This window comes from Ornithorhynchus anatinus, chromosome 9 (genome assembly GCF_004115215.2).
Source record: "Ornithorhynchus anatinus isolate Pmale09 chromosome 9, mOrnAna1.pri.v4, whole genome shotgun sequence".
Classification (NCBI taxonomy): Eukaryota; Metazoa; Chordata; class Mammalia; order Monotremata; family Ornithorhynchidae; genus Ornithorhynchus; species Ornithorhynchus anatinus.
The window spans coordinates 55,612,010-55,635,274 of NC_041736.1; the positions used below are offsets into that span (position 1 = coordinate 55,612,010).

Consider the following 23,265-nt stretch of genomic DNA (forward strand, 5'->3'; position numbering starts at 1 on the left):
ACTTCACTTCTCTGTGCTTCAGTTACCTCATCTGTAAAATGGGGATTAACTGTGAGCCTCACGTGGGACAACCTGATGACCCTGTATCTCCCCCAGCGCTTAGAACAGTGCTCGGCACATAGTAAGCGCTTAACAAATACCAACATTAACAAATACCAACATTAATTTCTCATCTCCCCATCTATTTTCCCTCTACTATTGCGCTACTTTTGCCCCAGGCCCTCACGAGCTAGACATTCACCCACTCCCCCCCCCCAATCTCACAGCACTCACTTATACTTTCCCTCTCCCATCTGTAACTTAACACCCGTCTCACCCATTATATTGTCAGCTCCTTAAATTCAGCGATTGTATTCACTAACTAGTGCACTCTCCCAACTGCTTTCTGCACAGAATTGGCACTTAATACTACTGATCGATGCTCCCCTCTGCTGATTTCCTAACCCTAACTTTCAGAAGCAAATTCACTTGGCTCACATTCCATCACCCCTCGCTTATGTATTTCATTTATCATGGAATTTGTTAAGTGCTTACTATATGTCAATTACTGTTCTAAATGCTGGGGTAGATACAAGTTAAACAGGCTGGACAGAGTCTCTGTCCCAGCTGGGGCTCACAGTCTAAGTAGGAGAGAGGGCAAGTATTTAAATCTCCATTTTACCCATCCAGGACAGTGAGGGACAGAGAAATGATTTGACCAAGGTCACGTAGCAGAGAGGTGGCGGGGCCAGAATTAGAACTCACATCCTCTCACTCCCAGGCCCGTGCTCTTTCTGGAAGGCCATGCCTGGACTTTTGTGGAAGCCAACAGGTGACCAGGTCTTGTTGAAGAGAGGCACCCAATCTCCCCAGAGAGGATCGTGAGCTGGCTGTCAGTTGGGTTACCGATTTCAGGGACGGTCAAGCAACCTAAGTGGATTACGTTTGTCTTTCTCAACTTGTGTACCCCATCAACTCCCTTCTTCTTCGTTTGTTGTGAGTCAACAAACTAGAGGGGGAAACAAAAGGCCACCTTACGCTTGAAGTCTCCATGTCCCAGCCAAACTCTCCGTCGGGACCTGCGGCGTGTCCACGTAAAAGCCGAGAGTGCCTCCTTCCTCTCACTCCTGGCTCTAATAACCTTTATTCTATGTTGTCCGCCTTTTACAACCCTCTGCTTCTCAAGAGACTATTCTGAGTCCTTGGGGAAGAATTCAGAGGGGAATGATGCCCGCAGAGATGATCACAATTTAGATGCCATAAAAATCATTTTGAGAGCGAGAGGGAAAGAGTGAGAAAGGAAGGGAGGCAGAAAAAAAAAAGCCAGTATGTGTGAGTCTCATTGGGATCACCAGATTGTACTAAATGCTAAGAGAGTCTCCCAAGGGAGAATAAACCCCCAGATACCGCTACAAAAGCCTTATTCCCCACGCTCGGCAAATTATTTAATTTAAACTCTGCTTGATACGAGTCTCGAAGGAGAGGGGTGTTTTCCCAGATCCATTTTTAATTTGTTGGTGTGTCTGGGTGCGTGTGTAACACATTGCTTCACAAAAGCAGTTGCTACTGCATACACTAACGGCAAATGCCTCAGACTGCTAAAATGGGGGCTAAACTTGCCATCCAAGTTAAAATAGGGAAGCGAATGTACACGTACTTGCTTTCTGTGGTTAAATATAAATACGCAAAATATCTTTAAACAAACACACATATCTTGAGGTAGAATTAAGTAGCCACATTGATTTGCATGCATTTTTCTGATCTGGAATAAGACGGGGGGAGGAACCTCAAAACCTCTTCCTAAAAGATTCTCCTCTCTGCCCTCCTCAATTCAGTGATAATGTTGTCGCAGAAGCAAACGCTAAGTGTCTTTGATGTGTTTTTCTCAGGCAGCGATGGCAAAGCTAAAAATCAAAGACGTGTTTTTATCAGCATTTTGTGATGCTTTATCTTTTTCCCAGGGAGGTCATCTGAAGCACCCTTCTAATCCCGGTTCCTTCTTCCGCTCGGTGAGCTTCCTTGGCCATTTTTATGGACACCGTATAAAACAATAATCCACTGAACCCGCACATACTAATCAGAAGGGATATCTGGGGAAGCAAGTCGTAAGGCTCCGACCTGCACATCTGCCAAATTATCATCCCCAGAGCCCTACCACATAGGAAGGTTTGGTGCCCAGGCCAAAGTTCCCTAATGCATCCTTCACCCCTCAGCCCAGACAGACCAAATCTGAGGGCTCCTTTTGTTCTAACTCGGCTTCCGCATCTTGCGTTCTGTAGAAGGCCCAACTCTCCAATACATGCATCTCGTGGACACAGCCTACCGCCCTGGAGATCGTACTTTTATCTCAGCTAAATTAATATTTAAGCAAATAGGAATTAGACAGTTTCAATATTAACTTGCTCCGCTTCCTTCTGCCTCTGGGCAAGCTAAAGCATGTCCTCCCCTCTCACCCTCCTTCTCTTAACTCGCCAAGTCTGGCTGTATTTACTCTCACCCCGAACCCTTCCCCCTCAGGTAAAGCTGACCTCTCTCCTCCCCGTCGTCGAGTTATTTATTGGCGGTGGGTCGACATTCCGTGGGCATTATCTGCTTAATGCATAATTCAAAAATAATCCTTTTGCATGTGGCCTGCACTTTAGCCTCATCGCCCGAGTTCCGAATGAAGGGTGGGAGGTGTCGACTTAAGTCGGAAGCATAAGGGGAGAGGCGAACTTGGTTGTCAGGAGAAACAAAGCTTCCCTCCCTACTTCAAAAAAATTAAAAAGTACGAGATGGTATGTCTGAGATGATGCTGAATGCCCACGATTAGTGTTGCTCTGGGATCCTTCAGTATGAACAGTCCTGTATAAATATGAATGATTATTACCTCAGTTGGTTGTATTCTAGCCATTCAGGTGTTATCTTCAAGGAAGCATTCAAAAGTCTAGAGGACCAAAAAAATAAAAAATAAAAGGAAAAAAGTTACAAAAAATAGTTTAAAGGAAAAAAAAATTCTATCCAAGAAATAGCATCATGTAAGGAGATGAGAGGATGTGGGGAAAAAAAAAAAATCAGTGGTATTTACTGAGCACTTACTGTGTGCAGAGCACTGTATTAAGAGCTTGGGAGAGTATAATCAAACAGAGCTATTTGACAAGATGCCCCTGAATACAGTTAGGACTCAATAAATGGCATTGCTTTATTCATTGAAAAAGGAGGGAGGGAGAGAGAGAGGGAGAATGAAGGGAAAAGGGATGGGGGGGGAAAGACAAAGAGGGAGAGGGGAGGAGGGAGAGAGACAGAGAGAGACAGATGGACAGGTGGGGGGGCACTATGGATTCTCCTCATTTGTCTCTGATTTAAGTGGCCCAATAAGTCTTATTAAAATTCACACCTCCTCCATGAGGCCTTCCCCAACCAAGCTCTCATTTCCCCTACGCCCTTTCCCTCCAAGTCACTTACACATTTGAATCTGTACACTTTAAGTAGTCGATAATCCTCCCACGCTCGGCCCCACAACATACCTGTATGGTCATAATGCATTTAATACATCTCCCCCCTCTACACTTAAGCTCCTTGGGGGCAGGGAACATGTCTACCAACTGTATTGCACTGTACTCTCCCAACTGCACTGTACAGTGCTCACCGTAAGCACTCCAGTACAACTGATTGGTCTCAGTACCTTCATCACATACTGTGGATTTGGTCCTATACTGACTTGCCAAAAAACCAAACAAACTTAACAAAAACTTACATAAAGATAGCCTTCCTACCATTTTGAGTGCCTCTCTTTCCCTACTCTTTCCAAAAGCTGAAAAATTGCCTTTTGTTAAAGCATTTGCTATCAAGTATAAACTTCATGTATGTGCAAAGTTACCATCATTCATCATCATATCATTATTATTATAGGGAGACTTCCATCATAAGGACTTGATTCTACTTCAACCACAAGGTCAAAGGGACCATTTAAAGAAAGTTACCAAATATATGAATATAATAAAGTGCTTTGCATCCATCCAGAAATCACATCTTTTTTCTATAAATTCAAAGAAATAAATTATTTAAAAATTAAAGGCATTTAGAGTAACGGTTCTTCAAACACAAAGTATTTATTTCAACTTTCATCATCCATAGTTTATTGCATTGATTTTTTCATCAGTTTACTTAGTATTAGACTTCCACTGAACTCATCAATAAGAAATGAATTTTGGTAACTTTCAAACCCGCTATATTATTTTTCTTTTTATTTGTAGTGAATTTTTCTTCTCTCAGTGGTATTACTGCAATAAGTCAGTCATTATTTCTTTATGTTTTCCCTCCTTTCTTTAGTATTTCATTTCCCTTTACAGCACATCTCATGATCACAAAGAAAACAGAGACACTTATTTCTTTTAACAGTTGAAATTGCTGCAAGTGATTTAACTGTCATTTAATTTGATTCCTCTCTTCTGTCTGTGGAGAAATATGTTTAATGTACTGGAAATTATGTTAATAAGAAAAAGCATTATCTCATTTAATGAAATAAATATACAAATATTTCAAAATAAAATAAAGAGGCAATCTTCACTGAGAAAAATGTCTCTTATGGTTTGCATAAAATAAACAAATGAGAAAAAAACTCATGAATACATTGAAATACACTGACAAAAAACTATGCCTAAACTCAAAAGCAAAAAAAAAAAAAAAAATTGCATGATGGCTGAATTTCATATCACATAATCAAATAATGTGTTTTTGAGCAACTACAGAAAAACACCAACCTGTAGAGAAACAAATTATTAAACGTATATTTCAGCTCATGACATTCATAGTTCCCCCCCACCCCCGCCATACTTCTAATGTTGAATAAATGTTAAGATTTTGGTAAAAGTTTCCCTTTTCTTCTTTTAACTTTATTTGCTTTAAACTGTCATTTGAATGATTGCTATTGGTTTGCCAAATAACTTTCTAAAAAAAACTGCCAAAAGATGATTGAAATATCAGTGTAACATGGGAGGAGGTACTTTGAATAATTCGTATTTGGAAAATCCTAACAGAGTCAACCGATTCTTTCCTAAGCTTCAATATCTGAAAAGGAAGCTAACATACGCTAAGGTTAAACAAATATTGTTGGTGGCTAGAGCAAAACTTGCAGCAATTATGGAATAAAAGCATGACCACAGGAACAGAAACACATAATTAGCAATTTAATTACTGGCAAACTAAAGATGTCAATAATAAAAAAAGAGATCGTGTGATAAAGCCAATTCCTACTCCTGTTCAGCAATTCTAGATATGAATGTACCAACCGATGAATAAAACTATTTTATGAATGAAAAATGTCCAGCCCTGGATAAACGACAAAACCCCTAACATCTAAATGGGAAAGAATTTTAAATATTTCTCCAATTTACAACAATTCTTGACCTTCTCTGAAAAACATGAGGTTTCAATCAGTAAATCAAAATCCACCTTTTTAAATGCTTTAGATTAGCAGGTGTTCATTGTTTCAAGTTCATTTTTACAAGTCTCAGTAGCCGGTTGGAAACGAATACTTCCCTTGTTTTAAAGGCCAAAAGCCCTGAATGACTCCAACCCCTGTCTGTTCCCACAAAGAAGCAAAGTTAAATGTGGAAGTTAAGCAAAATGAAATGCCAGTGATCAAAGATGAGGAGTCTAATTAGGACTTTTCCCTCTTTCTCCCCCCACCCCCACCCCTCACCTCCCCCATCCCACCTTTTTCCATTTCTATTTTGAGGATAACAGAGCCAGGAGAGAAATGAGTAAGTTAGCTTAATGTGAAATAGTCCAATTGTGTCTCTTTTTTCCTTCAAAATCCCAAGCTTCAGTTTAAAAAGGGTCATGGGCTACTTACTGCTCTGCCCTTTAAAGTGCTCAGTGTATCCTTACCTCTTGAAACATCACTAGTATTTAACCAGTAGGACAAAACAGACACATCAGGATAGTGTGGCATTGAAAGAAGTCTTCCATCTTGTGATAAAAACCAATTCATCTTGGCTGGAGCTCAATAGCCATTCTTACCAGTGCAGTGCATGCAAGGGAAATCATGAAAGACACTCTGGTTAAGAAGTTGAGAGTACAATTTATCTTTGGGCAGCAAATGATCCATTTACAAAATAGTGCCAAACTCCAAAAAACACACTAAGTAGAGCTCTGATGACTCCCTCCTTTTTAATGAACAGATCTTACTCTTTTGCTTAGATTTTCGCACTTCAGATTTCCTCTTTACAGCTGTTGCTCTTGGTTTATAGGTTCAGGCAGAACAGTATACCCTAACTAGTCCGCTCTTTCGAAATAAGTGCTTACAATAGTAACTTGAGGTTTACAAGCTGATCTCTAAAGAGATCATATTTCACTAGGTGACGAATGTAGAAAAACAATGGATTTGGTAAATGAATATGCTGCATTAGAAAAAAAAATCACTGGGCTGTCAGCAAATGTATTGGCTGGGGAAAAAAACAGAGCATACACCCAAAACGCTTATTTTTCCAGATTAACCTTGCCCGAATGAGCTCCTTTGTTCAAAAAATCAATGCACAGGATTAATCCCAAACTTGCAGACCCTGTCCCAAATCACCCAACCCCATGTCAAAGACTTCACTTAACCAGGCCTACATAGTTCCCTTCCACATCTCTTTACTTGCCTCATTCCATATTTCTCACAAATCAGTAAATAAAAAAACCAAAAACAAAAAAAAGTTGCAGGGTTTGTATCTTATTAGCAGCTGGCAAATTGTGTCACCCGCTCGTTCAATATTCTTGCCCACAATGGAGCAAATGAATGATACATTGTTAATTTGTGATGTGAACAGACTGATCACAATTGCGAGTTCCCGGGATATTCATGGAAAACAATAGCAAGTTTGCCGGAGAGGCTATTCGGAGTACATACATGTGCCTGGAAAGAAGAGATCTAGACAGGCTTTGGTCTTCTGAGCTACTCACACTTCAGTTGTTCAAAGAATGGAATCTGTATGGGTCTGCTGTGGGAAGGATCATAATTCAACAGTTCTAGTCTCGATGGGAGGTACAATAAAAGCCCAGGATTCCTCCTCCTCCTAACAAGGAAGAAGAGAGTGTCTGTCTCACTGAAGTGAATACGCCAAAAATTCTGCGTTTCAGTCTCATCTGAACAAACCTATTCCTTCCCCCATTCTCCATCATGCCCCAAGCCTCACCTGAAAAACAAATAAATGCTTCACCTGGATTTAACCTCTTTCAAAAGCTCCTTGTAATCTCACACAAGGGGAAATCTTGTATCTAAACACAAAAGGATCTCCTAAGGTGGGAGATGCCTACTGTTTGGGATTTTTTTTAAACGCCCTTTCACAGTTTGTGGTTTGACTTAATTAGGGTATTTATTATAGCATGCTAAGCACTGTGCTAAGTGCTGAGAGGTCCACAGGACAATCAGATCAGATAAAGCCCCTGTCCCATATGGAGCTCGCAATTTAAGGAGAGCAGGATTCTTTCTCCCCCATTTTACAGATAAGAAAACTGAGGCACAGAGTCATTAAGGTCACCTAGAGGGCACACAGTAAGCTGGCATTTGCATTCTGGTCTACTGACTCCCAGTTATGGGGCCTTTCCACCAGGAGACCTCATTCAAACTCACTCCCAACTTGCCAGCTTCTGGTAAAAGCATATACACAATTAGCTACATAAATCCCCTGCATTTGTAGCTATTTCCCTTCAAAAACCTTGCAGGTGCGGTTAGAGTAAACTGCTTCTCCTCTGGTCACAGGGCTCTGGTCAGGACCAAGTGCTTAATACAGTGCTCTGCACACAGTAAGTGCTCAATAAATATGATTGACTATGTGGAATACATAACACATTAAATGACAGATCTCCTCCTTCCCAGCAGATTTCTAAATTCAAAAATTTGGAAATGGCAATAATAAAAATCATTTTTTTTTTGGCAGAAGGTAATATATTCAAGTGCAAAAACACAATAGTATGAGAAAATTTCCAAATACATTTTTTATACTGAAGCAAATATAATGAAGGTGAGGCACAAATGATGGGAAATACCTGTAGGGGGACAGCTTGGAGCAGCAGGACACGGTCAAGGTATTTACTTTTTTAAATTCTCTGGAGTCCTATAAAGAAATATTTGGCATGCCTTGTATCAAAAAATTGGAAGGGTTTGCTAAAATGGATTCATTCATATTGCTCTGAATCATTTTATACATGGGTCTGAGGAAGTTTAAAGTCTTAAAACGTATGTCTCTCAGAGAAATGCTGTTAATCAAAATGAAGGAATTTTGGAAGAAGAGTAGGACTGAGAGAATGTGGGAAGAGAGGATCTTTCGATGGTATAATTTTTTTTCAATTCAGAAGACAGGTGCACATTACAATCTTGAAACCATCGGCCTGATGCATATTAAATGCTTAGTGGGTAAGATATTAAATGCATGCCAGGTACTTGGATGAATTCTATTTACATACTCTGGCCAGACAGAATACAGGTCTTAAGCCGGGACCTTTGTTGAAGTTGAAGTCCAGTTATCGTACTCATTAGACCGTCTTTGCTCTCTTCTGCAGGTTTTGCAGATCAAAATTATAATTGCTGATTGATGTTCCTAGATCAAGAACACAAGGAACTTCAGTTACAGAGTTTGGAGTAAGAACCTAGACAGACCTGCCTCAGCATGTTAGCAAACATCAAGAGACTAATTGGCTGAAATGAAGAAGCATCGAGTGTAGAAAACAGAAAAAGCAAAAGTACAAGAGGAAAGTCTTTAGAGATGCAAGGCCCTGATTATCAACATTTATTGAGCGCTGAATCAAGCAGAGAAAGGAAGCGTGAGACATAATCAGGAGGCCAAGGATTCCACGACCTAATGGACAAAGCCGAAAGGTATCAAAATCCCGGGTCTGGGAGTCAAAGGACCTGGGTCTTAATCCCACACCACCACATGTCCCCCACGTAACCTTGGGCAAATCACTTCACTTCTCTGTTACCTCATCTGTAAAATGGAGATTAAGACTGTGGGTCCTAGATGAGACAGGGACTGTGTCCAACTGGATTATCCTGTATCTAACCCAGTGCTTAGTACAGTGGCTGAAATATAGTAACTGCTTAAATATCATTTAAAAAATTCACAAATGATTCATATTAATCAAATCAATAGTGGTTGATGCTTTCTGTGTGCTGAGCACTGCATTCACTCAATTGTATTTATTGAGCACTTATTGTGTGCAGAGCACTGTACTACGCACTTGGAATGTACAATTCGGCAACAGATAGAGGCAATCCCTGCCCAACAACTGGAAGAGCACAGTATAGTGGAGTTGGTTTACAGTCGAGTCGGTAGACAGGAGTCCTGCCCACAAGGACTTTAGAGTCTAAAGGGGGAGACTGACATAAAAATAAGTTACAGATAGGGAAAATAGGGCTGGATGTGGAATGAGTAGCAAAACGCTTAAGTGGTACACAAAGGAGAGCAGATTAGGGAGGAAAGTGAGGAGTAATCAAGGTCTAGAGGAGATGTGACTTTAAGAGGGCTTTGAAAATGGGGCCAGTGGTGGTCTGCTGGATACGAAGCGGGAGGGAGTTCAAGGCCAGAGGGAGGATGTTGGCAAAAGATTTGCAGCAAGAAAGATGAAATTGAGGTACAGTGACTAGGTTGGTAGCAGAGCATTGGGGCTGGGTTGTAGTAGGAGATTAATTAGGTAATACAGGAGGGTGAGTCTGAGTGAATATGTATTAATACACATATTCAATCCAGGTTCACCATGCCACAGTCTCATAGACAGGTTTGTACATAAATGGAGAGGAGGGTTCATGAGTTTACCATCCAAGATACCATGAGGTGATTTAAGGGAGGGAATGAAAACCAAACAGGCACCCAGCTCTGTTGTCCACTGCAGCCATTTTGCTTCTTTCCTCTTCCACTAACATTCTGTATATTGACAAATAAATTTGTCCCAGCATATCTATCACCTTCTGCCTTCCCTTCTCTCCTTTAAGAATACCACCACCACACCTTCAAATGCCTCTGCCCCTTGCACTGGAATGTGCTTTTCCCCAGGATTAGAAACAAAACAATAAAACACACAACAAAACCTCACCGATCCTAAGCTTCTTTTTCCACTCCACTCAGCCTTCAGAGACACAACATGAAGACGTTCTCCTTCTCCAGTAATCATTAGTATTTACTGAAGGCCAGCCACGTGCACAACACCGTACTTCTAAGAACTAGGGAAAAGGAATGGCTCTCCCTTTTTACCTAATCTAATGGTCTCTACTCCATCCTGATCCTACTCAACCTCTCAGCTGCCTTCGACACTGTGAACGACCCCCTTCTCCTGGAAATTTTTATCTAAACTTGACTTCACGAACACTGTCCTCTCCTGGTTTTTCTTTCTCTCTGGCCGCTCCTTCTCAGTCTCTTTCACAGACTCCTCCTTTGCCTCCCACTGTCTGGGGGAGTCCGTCAAGTCTCAGTTCTGGGTTCCCATCTACACCCGCTCCTCTGAGGAATTCATTTGCTCCCTAGGCTTCACTGCCATCACTACACAAATGACTCCCCAAACTACCTCTCCAGCCTTGATCGCTCTCCTTCTCCACAGCCTTAAATGTCCTTCTACCTCCCGGAAATCTCTACCTGGATGTTCATTCATTCATTCAATAGTATTTATTGAGCGCTTACTACTCTGAGACTACTACTAGGAGCATGTGTCCTAGTTTGGTGTTAAGCAATGATAATTGTGGGATATACTGAGTTCTTCATTCAATCATATTTATTGAGCACTTACTGTGTGCAGAGCACTGTACCAAGTGTGAGTTTGTCCAAGGCCTGAAGTCCTGAGGAAGATATAAGATAATCAGTTCTCTGACCCACAAGGAGCTCACAGTTAAGTGAGAGGAAGACTTTATTAAAGATGAGAAAACTGAGGCACAGAGATGATAAATGGTGGAGCTGGGACTGGAACCCAGCGCTTAGAAGAGTGGTTGGCACATAGTAAGTACTTAAATACCATAATTATTATAATTATTTTAGAACCCAGATCCCCTGACTCCAATGTCAGTGCTTCTTCCACTAAGCTATGCTGCTTCTCTAGCGTTTATATTAAGTCTCTGTCCATGGGTGAGAGACGAAGATGTGTTTTTTTTCTTTAAGAATAGGAATAGAAGAAAAGAGCGAGAATATTCCTTAATTTAATTCTCAGCAGAAAAATTGTATTTCTAAGCACTTGGGACCAATAGGTTTGAGTGGTGTGTGTATATATTATAAATATATAGATATATCTCTATATAAATGTTAAAAATGAAAACATGGAGAATGTTATATACTCAATAGCTCGTCAAAAACTAGCACCCTTTCTTCCCTTAATGCCAAACCCATGACATCAGAAATAGGTGAAGACATTTTTCCAAAGGTGAGAAGTTATAACACTGTCCACATTCCCGCCACAGATATGAATTTGGGGAGGGATTCTGGGAAAATAGCTGTAAAACTTAATTACTAGCACTATATCTTGGAAACTGCAAAAAAAGGTTTTATTTGATTTTTTTAAAAAACATGGAACTATTAGTGGCGTCGAAAACGTTTCCTTTCCCCTTCAAAAAATTAGGAATTTCAGTCGAAAGCATATTTTCAGTAGCTGTATCGTCAATGTCCTTAAAAGATGATAAAGATGGGGGAGTCTGCACTCAGAATGCAGAGCCTTTCCTCTTGTAATGCGAACAGGTGACATTGTGTAAAATTGTACATACATAAGGACCCGCATATATATGCCACCTATTTGGGTTTGTGTGTGTGTGTGTGTTTTATGATTGTTCGGCCTATATGTGTATCACAAATATACCTGTGATTTTCCTGGCAAGCTGGATTGTTGAAGAGAATGGTGTGGATCTCAGCCACAATACTTGACCTAAATACATTATGTAGCATTGGTTGCCTGTTAAGTAGGTCAGCCTGGGCTCTTAAAAGTTATGCAAAACTTATTGCTGCCACACAGAAGATGAGTCACGACTCAGAAAGGTATGAAATCAGTTTTCTAGGCAAGAAGCAAATTCCCATCACTAAAAGGACGTTTTAGCCAAGCCCAAAATGTCTTATACTGTACTCTGCCTGTCCTATGTCTTTAGGCCACAAAGATGAAATAAAAGCAATGAAGCTGATGAAAAACCTAACAATCACAAGTCACATTAAAATGCATTAAAATGCATGCATGCAACCTTGCTAGAGAAATTTTTCTTCTTTTGGTTCAAGCAAATGGGATCTTGAAGACATACAAGTCTCAGACACCAAGCCCAAATGGAGGGCATTTTCACAGAAGGCAGAACCTGCATTCTGAGTGTTTTTCACGGTGACTAATCTTAGTCAATTGTATTTGAGTATTTACTGTGTGCAGAGCACTTTACTAAGCACTAGGACTAGTACAAAATAACAATAGAGACATTCCCGCCCACAACGAGTTTACCATCTAGAGAAACAGCAGGGTGTAGTGGATAGAGCAGGGGTCTAAGAGTCAGAAGGTTATGTGTTCTAATCCCAGTTTTGCCACTCGTCTGCTGTGTGACTTTGGGCAAAGTCATTCAATTCTCTGTGCCTCAGTTACCTCATCTATAGAATGGGGATTAAGACTGCGAGCCCCACGTGGGACAATCTGATTACCTTATATTTACCCCAGCACTTAGAACAGTGCCTGGCACATAGTAAGCACTTAATAAGTACCATTATTATTATCAGCTACCAAATGGCGCGCTCAGCCTAAATAGGAGGAAATACAGTTATTGAATCTCCATCCAGTGCTCAGAACAGGGCTAGGCACACAGTAAGCTCTTAAATACCATCATCATCATCTTGCTGACGAGGAAACTTAGGCACAGAGGAAGTGAGGCGATTTCCCCAAGGTCACACAGCAGGCAAGTGGCAGAGCCAGGATCAGAACCCAGGTCCTCTGACTTCCAGGTCAGTGATCTTTCCACTAGGCCACCCCTCAAGAACAGGACTCAGAGTTGCATTCCTGAATTCTTGGGATTTTGCGAGCACACAAGAGACGTTGGAGGAGATGGCAGGAAATGAAGCGTCTATGGATTTCAACTGAGCGGCTAATAAATTGATGTTCTATATAAAAGGCTATGGGCTCCCTAAAGTGACTTACAACAGGCCGCTTCCAAATGGACCTCAGCTGCTCAGGACTGCTGAGATTCCCCCCAGAGGACAGCAGCAGCCTTCTACCATACACCTGTCTGCCCACAGCAAAGAGGCAGCAAAATGTGCCTGAGAAAATATCACTCTCAGACTGGATGGCAAACAGGGTTTACCATCGGCCTCGGGCTGATCCTCTGAATTTCGCATAGGTGAGCTGTCCCTCGAATGTAGCTGTAGGCCATATCTCTGTTCCCTACGTCAGATGGAAGGGGCAAAAACTTTGTCCCAGAGGAACCGAATTTGACTGGGTGAGCTGTCCCTCGAATGTAGCATTCCAGTCAAATTCGGTTCCTCTGGGACAAAGTTTTTGCCCCTTCCATCTGACCTAGGGAACAGAGATATGGCCTACAGCTCAGTATTTCTGCCCTGAAGGCACCTAGATCCCACCAGCTTCCCACCTCAGGCTTATCATCATGCTAGGCGATGTGACCAAAATAAGCCCTCCGTTATTTTGCATATCCGAAACAAACAACGCTGTTTCGCCGCGGCTTTTATGGCTTTGTTATTCCATCATTATTCACCACAGTTCTTGCCTTCATTTGCAGAGTTTGGGTTTTAATGTAATGGCCATTCAATAAAAATGTTGCTTTTAAGGGTTTGCATATCATCCCATTTTCTCTTCAACCCTTCAGCAACCATATGGCAAGCAATCAGGTCTGCAATCACTAGGTCCATATTATGTAGAGCATGATTTCAGCATTATGCTATTACCCATCTGTTTCTGTAGAAAAAGACATGAACCCATGTATGAGAGGTCAGTGGTTTCATTGCACACTGTATTCTAGAAATCTATCTCTGCTCACTTGAGATCACTTTGGTGATTTACTCTAGTCTCCGGGCCAGACTTCCTTTTTTTTTTTTTTGGAAGATATACAGACAATCAGCACAATTTGTCTGTCTGCCTGTTGTATAAAATTATTGGTGACTGTCTTGTGAGACATTTAAACTTTCTTAGATAAAGATGGTCCCCTGGGGGTCAGTATTAGAAGAGGAATGAGGGGTGGGGAAATAGAGATCCTCCCGTTTTAAATATTTTAACTGTTGACAGGATTAGAGTGCTCATAAACTCGTGAAGTCATCTATGGCAAATACAGAGTTGACATCCCTTTCTTTCCCTCCCCCCTCCCTGTTCCCACTATATATTTATAGGTATCTAAGTATAGTATAGAAATACATAAATCTATATATTTATCTATGATAAAGATACCCCCTTCATCTATAGTCACCATGACCATCAATAAGTGTAGAAGGATCGTTTAATCAGTTCAGCGTTTGTGTGCACTGATTGTTACAACTGAACTCCCCCACACCCTCAGTACAGTGCTTTACACACAATATGCACTCAAATATGATCGAATCAAACATATGTGAATGGGAACAGTATTTGGGTTAGCTATACGGTGGACAAAATTATATGGTTAGCTTAGGGTTAGACTGAGAAGCACCGTGGTTTAGTGGAAAGAGCACAGGCTTGAGAGTGAGAGGCCATGGGTTCTAATCCCGGCTTTGGGCAAGTCACTTAACTTCTCTGTGCCTCAGTTACCTCATCTGTCCAAGGGGAATTAAGACTGCAAGCCCCACGTGGGACAACCTGATTACCTTGTATCTACTCCAGCGCTTAGAGCAGTGCTTGGCACATAGTAAGCGCTTAACAAATACCATCTTTATTATTATTATTTAAATTGGCCTGAAGCTTAGCTCTATTTTCCAAAAAGGTCAGTTCATAGTCTACATCAGATGCTAGTAATTAAGCCCAAGAGGAGAGTCAGACTGTTAGAAATTCACCTGTGAGGGAGAGGCTTAGCAAAAACATACCATGTCTCCAGACATTTCCACTCCAAGTCTCTTCTGTACTGTGCCATTATTCATTCTATTGCACCTATTGAGTGTTTACTGTGTGCACAGCACTGTGCTAAGCGCTTACTGCCATTAAATGGATATCGGCCATAGAACTAAATCGACATGCACCTAAAAGATCAAATCCCAAATCGGCAAGCCTAGTTAACCTCATGTTAATGTGCAATGTTGAACATGAGAAGTTGACTGAAAATTGTCTTTTGTTTCTTCATTTTTTTCCCGGCCCTAGACCGAGTTGGGTGTAAACACTACAAAAAAATTAATGAAAACTGTAAAGTGTTCAAAGCATAACAGGTGAAAATTACAGGCTGACAACCATCAATTATAGAATAAATAGTATTCAACAGCTAAAGGAATAATAGTTGGCAAAGAGACATTAAACGGATTTGGCCTACAGGTTTATTTACTACTTTCAAGCAACCTGAATGGCACGGCACTTACATAAACAATGCTCATGCAGCAAACTTTAGTAAAATACAGCTAGAGTTCATTAAAATTCTATAATTAAGGCATATCCCTTGCAATATAATAGATGAAACAATAAAGCCAGATTACTCAGTGTTTATTACATATCCTAATAATTATTCACACCAAATTATACAGTAAAACGCTAATCATCACTTCCAAAGATAACTTTTGGATTTGAAAAAAAAAAATCTTACAGCTCTGATGTCTGTGGATTTCTGGAATCAACACAGATAAAGACAGGCACTTGGGAAAACAAAACTCTGTTAGTCACGGTTAAAAAACCTAAATATGAATGGGAATTTCAAGCAAACTGCTGATAGCTAGAAGACTCAAAACTAAAGCTGATGCCCCTTCCATAGCTCCCTGAACAGAGGGTAAAATACATAAACCAAGAAGCAGTGTGGCCTATTGGATAGAGTTCTGGCCTGGGAATCAGAAGGGCCTGGGTTCTAATAATAATAATGTTGGTATTTGTTAAGCGCTTAGTATCTGCAGACCACTGTTCTAAGCACTGGGGTAGATACAGGGTAATTAGGTGGTCCCACCTGAGGCTCACAGTCTTCATCCCCGTTTTACAGATGAGGGAACTGAGGCACAGAGAAGTTAAGTGACTTGCTTACAGTCACATCCGGGATCTACAACTTGTCTGCTGCTTGACCATGGGCAAATGACTCCACTTTTCTGTGATTCAGTTTCCTCAACTGTAAAATGGGGATTAAGATAGTGAGAATGTGGGACATGGATCGTGGCCAAACTGATTACCTCTCTCTAGACCGTAAGCTCATTTTGGGCGGGAAATATGTCTGTCTGTTGTTGGACTGGATTCTCCCAAACGTGTAATAGGGTGTCCTGCACACAGTAAGCACTCAGTAAATATGATTTATTGTTTAGTACAGTTTCTGGCCCATAGTAAGTGCTTAACAAATACCATAAAAAAGTGGGGCTTAATAAACATTGACTTTTGAGACTTTCAGTGATTTTGAATAGTATCCCTATCTTCTTCATCATCATCAATCATTATGAAAGGAACTTAATGAATCCCTCCTGAGGGCAAAATACTGGATTTACTGCTTGGGGGAGCAGAATGGAAGCAAGACAAGAAATCACTGCCTTCCAGGAATTTACCATCTGATGAGGTGGACAAAATGTATTTACAAGCTATGGAAGCAGGAGGAAGAACAAGGGTAATAATCTTTGTTCAGCAATTACTGTGTGCCAAGCATAGTACTAAGGGCTGAGATAGAAAAGCAGCATTGCCTAATGGCTAGAGCTTTGGCCTGGGAGTCAGAAGGCCCTGGTCTCTAATCCTGGCTCCTCCCCTCGTCTGTTGGGTGACCCTGGGCAAGTCATTTCACTTCCCCTTGCCTCAGTTACCTCATCTGTAAAATGTGAATTAAGACCGTGAGCCCCATGTGGGACAGGGACTGCGCCCAACCTGATTACATTGTTTCCGCCCCAGTGCTTAGAATAGTGCCTGGCATGAAGAAAGTGCTTAAATATGCTATAAAATGAATGAGATCATTATGTCGGATTCAGTCCCTATATCACATGTGGCTACCTGTCTAAAGAGGAGGGGAAATAGGAATGTAATCATTACAGATGAGGAAACTGAGGCACAGAGCAGTTAAGTGACAGCCCAAGCACACGAGTGGCAGACCTGGGATTAAGACCCAGGTCTACTGGCCCCCCAGGCCCTTGCTTCTTCCATTAGGCCACACCGCTTTTCACTACAGGAAGAAGTAATAATAAGTGCTATGTGCTGGGGTGGATATAAGCAACTCACATTGGACCCTGTCTCATGTGGGGCTCACAGTCTCCAATCCCCATTTTCCAGAGGAGGTCAGTGAGGCCCAGAGAAGAGAAGTGACTTGCCCAAGGTCACAGCAGACAAGTGGTGGAGCTGGGATTAGAATCCATGACCCTCTGGCTCCCAGTCCCATTCTCTACTACGCAGAAGCAGCTTGGCATCATGGATAGATCACAGGCTGGGGGTCAGAGGATGTGGGCCTAATCCGGGCTTTGCCATTTGTCTGCTGTGTGATCTTGGGCAAGTCACTTCACTTCTCTGTGCCTCAATTTCCTCATCTGGAAAATGGGGATTAAGACTGTGAGCCCCCACATGGGACAACCTGATTACCTTCTATCTACCCAGCGCTGAGAACAGTGCCTGGCCCATAGTATGCCCTTAACAAATACCATAATAATAAAATATATCAGGATGAAATAATTGACTATACAAATAAATATATGCATAGGTACTCCAGTGATGAAGGCAAGAGTGAAATAATAATCATAATTATGGTATTTGTTAAATGCTTACTATGTGCCAAGCATGGGGTAGATACAAGATCATCAGGTTGTTCCACATGGGGCTCACAGGCTTCATCCCCATTTTACAGATGAGGTCACTGAGGCCCAGAGAAGTTAAGTGACTTGCCCAAAGCCACCCAACCAACAAGTGGCAGAGCCGAGATTAGAACCCGTGACCTCCCACTCCCAAGCCCCGGCTCTTTCCACTGAGCCACGCTGCTTCTCTAATGCATACTAACCACCAAGGGAGGCTGTTAGGTAGACCTGAATGGAGCTTGTGAATTAATCAGAGAAGTCTTCCTGGAAGGAATGGATTTCAGAAGGGCTTTCCTCCCTCTCCACCACACATCAGGGAATAAAGAAAGGCTCATCCAAGGAACATCTCAGTCGACTTACCCTTGGCTTTAAAACAGTCAGCTTGCCCCATCCTACCATACCTCATCGATCTACAGCCCAGCCCGCACACTCACTCTTTTAGCTCCAGTTTACACACTGTACCCCGACCTCACTACTGACCCCCTTCCCACATCCTCCCCTTCACCTTGAGCTCCCTCCCCACCACTCTCACCCCCTTCAAAGCATTACCACGGTCACATCCCCAAGAGGTCTTCCCCAGTTAAGCCCTCTTTCCTCCTCTTCCCTCTCCCTTCTGCATCACCTATGCACTTCAATCCATGTCCTTTGGACACTTGATATTCACCCCACTCCCTACCCCTCAGAACCGAAGTACGTATTTTTCAATTATATATTATAAATTGCTCATTTATTATGGCAGAAGACAGGACTCTCTGCAGAAAATCTGTCCGTGGAGTCGCTACTTATTGGAAACGATGACACTTGATAATAACAACTCATTCATTAATATCACTGTTTGTCTCTCCCTGTAAGCTCGCTTTGGGCAGGAAAAATATCTGCTAATTCTCTTTACTGTACTCTCCCAAATGCTTAGTGCAGTGTTCTGCACATACTAAGATGTCTACAAGACAAGAGAAGGTCTACTGAGTCCTGGAGGTGGGAAGAGGAGGACGTTTTTAAGCAATTCTTGGATGCTGAGAACTGGGAAATGTCTCTCCCATATTGTACTCTCCCAAGCATTTAGCACAGTGCTCTGTACACAGAAAGTGCTCAGTATTTAAGGTTGAATAAATGAAGGCAAAAATTGCTCAGAAATCTGGCAGAGGGTGACATCCCACCTAGAAAATTCTTGCTCCATCTTTGGGCCTTTAAGGTTACTGCTGCTTCTCAGGGTCCAGAGCCTGTGCCAGTCCAGAGCTGAAAGAGAAACTTGTTTGCCTAGCCAAAAAACAAATGGACATTCCTGTTGGGCTCTTGCTGGTTGCATTCTTGAGAAAATATCAAATTGTTTTCAAGCCATCTTCTTCCTAAATCACATAACAATTCTAATAATGACAGTAAATGTTATTTGTTAAGTTTACCACTGAAATAACGATGGACAATCAAAACGGTCCTCAGAGGGGAGTTAGCTGCAACTGTAGGGATTCTGCCTGTGAAACTTGCTTAAGCAGTCTGCGTTGTGTTTCTCAATCAGAGCCCTGAATTGGTGCATTAGCATTTTGCAGGAAACTCATTTGTAATGGCTTAAAATTGGCAGTTTTCAGGGGTAACTGTGAGATTTAAATATTTACAATCTTTTCCTATACATCAGTCACCTAACACAGGCTTACTGGTCCAGGTGTATGGCTGTATTACTGCCACATCATCATCATCATAATAATAATAATGGTATTTATTAAGTACTTGCTATGTGCTAGGCACTGTTCTAAGTGCTGGGGTAGATACGAGATAATTGGGTTGGATGTCGTCCCTGTCCCACTTACAGTTCACACTCTTAATCCCCATTTTACAGATGAGGGAACTGAGGCATAGAGAAGTGAAGTGACTTGCCCAAGGTCATGTCAGCAGAGCCTGGATTAGAACTCATGACCTTCCGACTCCCAGGCCAATGCTCTATTCACTAGGCCATGGCCCTCCACTCCCCTATTCTTCCATAGCAATCCAACTGAATGGTCCATAAAGCCTCCCATTTAGCAAAGAAAGAAACACTAAACTCCACTCCCTTAGCATCTTTGTTTTCCATTTCCCAAAGTCTTAAGCATCTTGGTTTTCCATTTCAGGATGCACAGAATACAGAACCAAAGAACTCCAGACATGGAGCGACAAATCCTTGAAAACTTCCCAGGGCAGGAAGGACCTGGGTGCCCATGGCTACCTGAAATTGGATACCTCCCAAGGACCTCCAAGGACAGAGGAGGAAAACACAGCTTTGATTCTAGGCACACCCTTTTAATGAACCCTAAATCCAGAGATTTCTCCATGAGAATATTTTGTATGTAAAATCAATAATTTATTCAGCTATTTCATCTTATTTGTACTATTTCTTGTTAGAGTTTTGTTTTTCCTCCTGTTCCCATTATTTGTAATAATTTCCAACTCCCCAGTAGATTGTAGGAAATAATGTGCCTTGCTTCTGCTATAATCACCAGAGCACCCAGTGGTCAATAATGAATACCCTCTGTAGAGGGCACGAGCTGCCTGGAATTCACTGTTGCAGAGGTGACCCCCAAGTACCATTTAGATTTGGTTTTGGGCAAGACAAGTAGGAGAGAGCTTTTTTTCACCAAATCTCAATTGATGATTTGGAAGGAAAAATAAAATTCTCTCCAATAGAATATCTGGAACTTTCCAAAAGGATGAGATCTTACATCAAAGCTCAATTCTTCCTCTGGAAGACATCAAACTTAGAATCAACGAGGGTGGAGGGGTTTTTTTATGGTATTGGTTAATCGCTTATTATGTATCAGGTACTGTACTAAGCACTGGGATAGACACAAGATAATTGGGTGGGACACAGTCCCTGTCCCACATAGGGAATTCAGTCTTCATCCTCATTTTACAGATAACTGAGGCACAGAGAAGTTAAGTAACATGACCAAGGCAGTGGTGGAGTTAGGGTTAAAATCCAGGTCTCCTGATTTCCATTCCCATGCTCTTCTCAATAGCCCATATTTCCAAATTCATTCATTCATCCAATCATATTTATTGAGCGCCTACTATGTGCAGAGCATACTAAACGTTTGCTAGATTAGCTAAGCTGCACCGCTCCCCTTGATTCTCTCTTTCTTAAAAAGCCACCTGTTTCCTTCCAGAAGCCCATAAGGAGAGACTTGGGGAGTATCTAGGGTCTCACAGTAATAATAATTGTGATATTTGTTAAGTGTTTATTATGTGCCAAACACTGTACTAAATGCCGGGGTAGATACAAGATAACTGGGTCCCAAATGGGGCTCACACTTTCTGTAGTAGGGAGAATGGGTATTGAATCCCTATTTTGCAGATGAATAAACAGAGGCACAAGGAAGTTAAATGACTTGCCAAGGTCATACAGCAGACAAGTGAAGAAATCAGGATTAGAATCCCAGTCCTCTGACAACCAGGCATGTGCTCTTCCCACTAGGCCATGATGCTTTTGTAGCCCACAGACTATAGAAATAATTGCTCCCAAGATAACCTGAAAGGTAACATCATAAAGCCTTCTCAGTCATGTGCATCCCAAAATTTTAAAATAATATATTAGAAAAAATGGATGTTTTCCCCCCAAAAGTGTGTAGATGACAGGTTGACAACAACATTTACTGAACACCTGCTCTATACAGACCACTGGGAAGAGGAGAGTAGAATTAGTAGACATGAACTCTGCCCTCAAGGTGTTGACAATTTCAACTCTTGTCAAACTTTTAACTAGGGTCAAAACGGCTAGAAATTGCTTTTCTGCAATTTTCTGCTTCTTGACGTTCACTGTTAGGATCTTCCTTAGATATGGAGCTTATCCTTTCGTTGAGTGTCTTTGATGGGCAACCACTCCATTGGGAGATATAAGGTGGCCTTGCTGATAAGTTAAAAACATTACCGGTTCCATAATAATAGTGATTATAATAATAATGATAATAAAAGTTAAGTTCTTTCTGTATGTCAAGTACTATAGTGAACGCTCCAATAGGAGTAAGATAATCGACATAGTCTTTGTTTTACATAGGAGTCATTGTCTAAGAAATAATAATAATTAATGGTATTTAAGAACTTATTCTGGGCCAGGCACTGTACTAAGCGCTGGGGTGAAAATGAGCAAATTGAGTTGGACACAGTCCCTGTCCCATGTGGGGCTCACAGTCTCAATCCCCATTTTACAGATGAGGTAACTGAGGCACAGAGAAGTGAAGTGACTTGCCAAGGTCACACAGCAGTAAGTGGTGGAGCGGGGATGAGAACGCAGGTCCTCTGGCTCCAAGCATGTGCTCTTTCCACTGAGTCACGCGGCATCACTCCTTACCACTTTATCTGGGCACTTCATGGGCAACAGTAGCCAGCTTTTCAGAGTGAACTGGTACCGAATCACCCTTGAGCATACTGGGCTTCTCTGTCGGCTACGCCACCGACTTCCCCGCCGAAGCTGGTGTAAGACGATCTGTAGCGTTAGAACGCTTAACCTGTCCGGACAGACACGCGGCCCACACTGCATTTAGCCTGCACAAGCAAAATGAATCCCAATTTCTGAACGGTGGCCCGTCTTTTGGGGTGTTAAGATGGTGAAGAAAAGATTCCCTCCACCCAGGAAAAGTTTTCCAATCCACGAGAATTTCCTATATTACCTCTGCCAGTCTCACACTCCCCCTGCTGGATCTGCAGTTGGGGAAAAACTTCCACAGATCCCCCGTCTATCCAGCACAGGAGAAGACAGTCGAAGAGAAAATCAATCAGAGTTTCATTTTTAAGATTTAGCAAAAGAAATTAAGAAAGGGAGAAACTCGCTTCAGTCGTTCCATGAAGTGGAACAAGAGCAGTGATAGGGGACAGAGCGGTATATGCTAGGAACTCTCAAGGAATCCAGAATAAAGAGACATCACACAAACCATTTGATGCTGTCCCTTTAAGCTCCCAACACTTCTCATTCAACCCTTACCCACTGCTTCCCTTTTTTCCCATCCCTTACCACATCCCTGCAATGTAGTTTATTGTCACATGTGATGGGGAACAGACCTGTTTGTGTTATCACAATGGCCAATAAAGCTAAGCTGAACCTCTTCATTTTAAACCGAAAATAAATAGATTTCCTCTAAACCTCCCCGTGTGAAGCTCTGATGTCTTCCCAGTCTCCGCTTTCGCTGCTTTTAGTGCCTGACTACTTAGAAATCACAAGCGTATGGGCTGTTTAGTGACTCTGATCCTCCCATCAGTAAACTGATCTGGTGATAAAATGGAAAGGGGCTTGTAGTATTTGCATTTTTACTCAGTTTAGTCACAGATCACAAAATAAATTAGTAAATTGAGCTACAAGGCTTCCCCCATTTGCAAAACCCCAACCTTCTCAGTAATCATCTCTGCTTAAATACACAAACCTCTGAAAATATAATAATTTCCCTGTCAACTAGCTAAAATAATAAATACCATGCTGGTTGCCTACTTAAGGCAAGATGCCCTTCCTAGA

General features: G+C 41.7%; 1 long non-coding RNA gene across 2 annotated transcripts in view; it reads right to left on the reverse strand.

The window, feature by feature from the left end:
• LOC120638629 overlaps positions 1-23,265 on the reverse strand; it is a 263,044-nt gene that overhangs the window by 216,993 nt on the left and 22,786 nt on the right. For both annotated transcript variants that reach the window (XR_005660390.1, XR_005660389.1), the window contains exon 2: positions 2,849-2,905. This is a non-coding gene — a long non-coding RNA (uncharacterized LOC120638629). The remainder of the gene's footprint in view (positions 1-2,848; positions 2,906-23,265) is intronic.